At 40.2% G+C, this 1,932-nt stretch overlaps 1 protein-coding gene and 1 pseudogene across 1 annotated transcript in view; both read right to left on the bottom strand.

The window, feature by feature from the left end:
- The window catches only part of FAM19A4 (family with sequence similarity 19 member A4, C-C motif chemokine like), a 196,122-nt gene that overhangs the window by 16,300 nt on the left and 177,890 nt on the right, over positions 1 to 1,932 (bottom strand). The gene's annotated exons all lie outside the window — the stretch shown is intronic.
- LOC105886564 overlaps positions 105 to 1,932 on the bottom strand; it is a 10,831-nt pseudogene continuing 9,003 nt past the window's right edge.

Raw genomic sequence — 1,932 nt, 5'->3', positions numbered from 1 at the left:
CCCGTCTTTGACTTCATAGATTCTGATTCCAACCAGTTTTTCTTCCTTTGTTCAGGAGCCTCTGACCAGGGTTGCTACCAGTCAGCCATCTTCCCAGAATCGGTTTAAAAGTTCTTGAGGAACTCCTCAGCCACAGTGTGTGCACGGGCATTGACTGACAGTGTCACCTCACTCATCTCCTTGTCAATCCCCTCCGTGAAGTGGATCACAACGTCCACCAACCTGTGTTTGTACATTTGCTGTGTGTGGAAGTTGGTGATCAGAAAACTAATGTCATACCCCTCCACTGGTTTCCTTCGAAGGATAAAAAAGTTCTCTGCTCGCATCATCATGAAGCGCATAAACTCGTGGCATAAAATCTCAATCTCATCAGCCTGTTTCACAGCGATGCTGACTGGGACAGCAATCAGAACCTTTTCCTTTTCATTTCTGCTGATGGTCACAGGTTGTAACAGGAGTTCTTGCTACCCCTGACTTCCCCTTCAGGCTTGTTGTGTCCTCCCACCACTTGGCAGAAGTATTTCAGGCAGAGGGCAGCCTGCAGTGCGGCCTGCAGGGCACTCAGGTAGGAAAGCACAAGTGCAGAAGAGGCCAGCTCCAAGATGGCGGCCAGGATGCTGTAATTTAAATCAGGATGTGGTACCTCTATCTTTATTCTTTTTTCTCAAAATTGCTTTGGCTATTTGGGGTCCTCGGTGGTTCCATTCAAATTTTAGTATAATTTTTCTATTTATTTCTGTGAAAAAGCCATTGAAATTTTGATGGAGATTTCAACTGTAGATTGCTTTGATTAGTATTGACAGTTTAACAGTGTTAGCTCTTCTAATCCAAGAACACAGGTGATCTTTCCATTTATTTCTATCTTCCACAGTTTCTTTCATGAATATTTTGTTGCTGTAGAAACACTACTGATTTTAGATATTGAAAAAGCCAGCATGACCAAAGCCAGGTAAAGATATGATGAGAAAGAAAATTATAGACCAATACTACCAATATTTTTGATGAACATAGATGTAAAAAATCCTCAGCAAAATAATAGGAAACCAAACTGAATAGTACATTTTTAAAAATCATCCATCCTAATCAGGGGGGATTTATCCTTGAGGTTCAAGACTGTCTCAACATACATCAGTTAACATACAATCAATTTATAAATCACATTAACAAATTGAAGGATAAAAATCATATGATCATCTCAAAGCACTTAACAAAATTAAAAATTCTCAAGTCAGTAGGGATAGTGGAATGTACCTCAGCACAATAAAGTCTGCATGTGACAAGTCTACATCATACTGAACAGTAAAAAGCTGAAAGGTTTGCCCAGGAGATCAGGAACAAGTCAGGACACTCAGTCTCACCATTTCTATTCAACCTACTACCAAAAGTCCTAGCTACCACAAGTAGGCAAGAAAGAGAAATAAAAGGCATGTAAATTAGGGAGGAAGAAGTTAAATTTTCTGTTTACTGACAACATAATCTTCTGTAGACAAAACCCTACTAACTCGCCAGATAGATTTCACTCAAACTACCACAACCCATGAAATCAGAAACTCAAGTTCAAGCAAAGCTTTACAACTCCTAAAAGCTACTTTTTATTGAGAGCCAGGCACCTGCTAATTGCCTTCCTTCAATTTCTAATTTAAATCTAATTTAAATCTCACTATAGAACCCTGAGGTTTAATGTTACTTTCCTACATTCCACAGAAATAAAAAAACTAAGGTCTAAAGGCATGAAGTGACCGGGGCAAAATGAAGCCAGCATTTAAAAGGAAGGAGTTTAGCACTATAGCCCAAGTGCTGACCATTAAATACACACATCCTTCCTTATACCAGAGATGTCTGGTTGAAACAAATCCTTGTACAGAAGGAAGCAGTGGGTGGCACCTGTATCTCAGTGGGTAGGGTGCTGGCCACATACACTGAGGCAGGCGG

This window comes from Otolemur garnettii, unplaced genomic scaffold (genome assembly GCF_000181295.1).
Source record: "Otolemur garnettii isolate 467f Iridium unplaced genomic scaffold, OtoGar3 scaffold00015, whole genome shotgun sequence".
Classification (NCBI taxonomy): domain Eukaryota; kingdom Metazoa; phylum Chordata; class Mammalia; order Primates; family Galagidae; genus Otolemur; species Otolemur garnettii.
The sequence above is the reverse complement of the archived record's forward strand: the minus strand, read 5'-3'. Positions and strand labels throughout refer to the sequence as shown.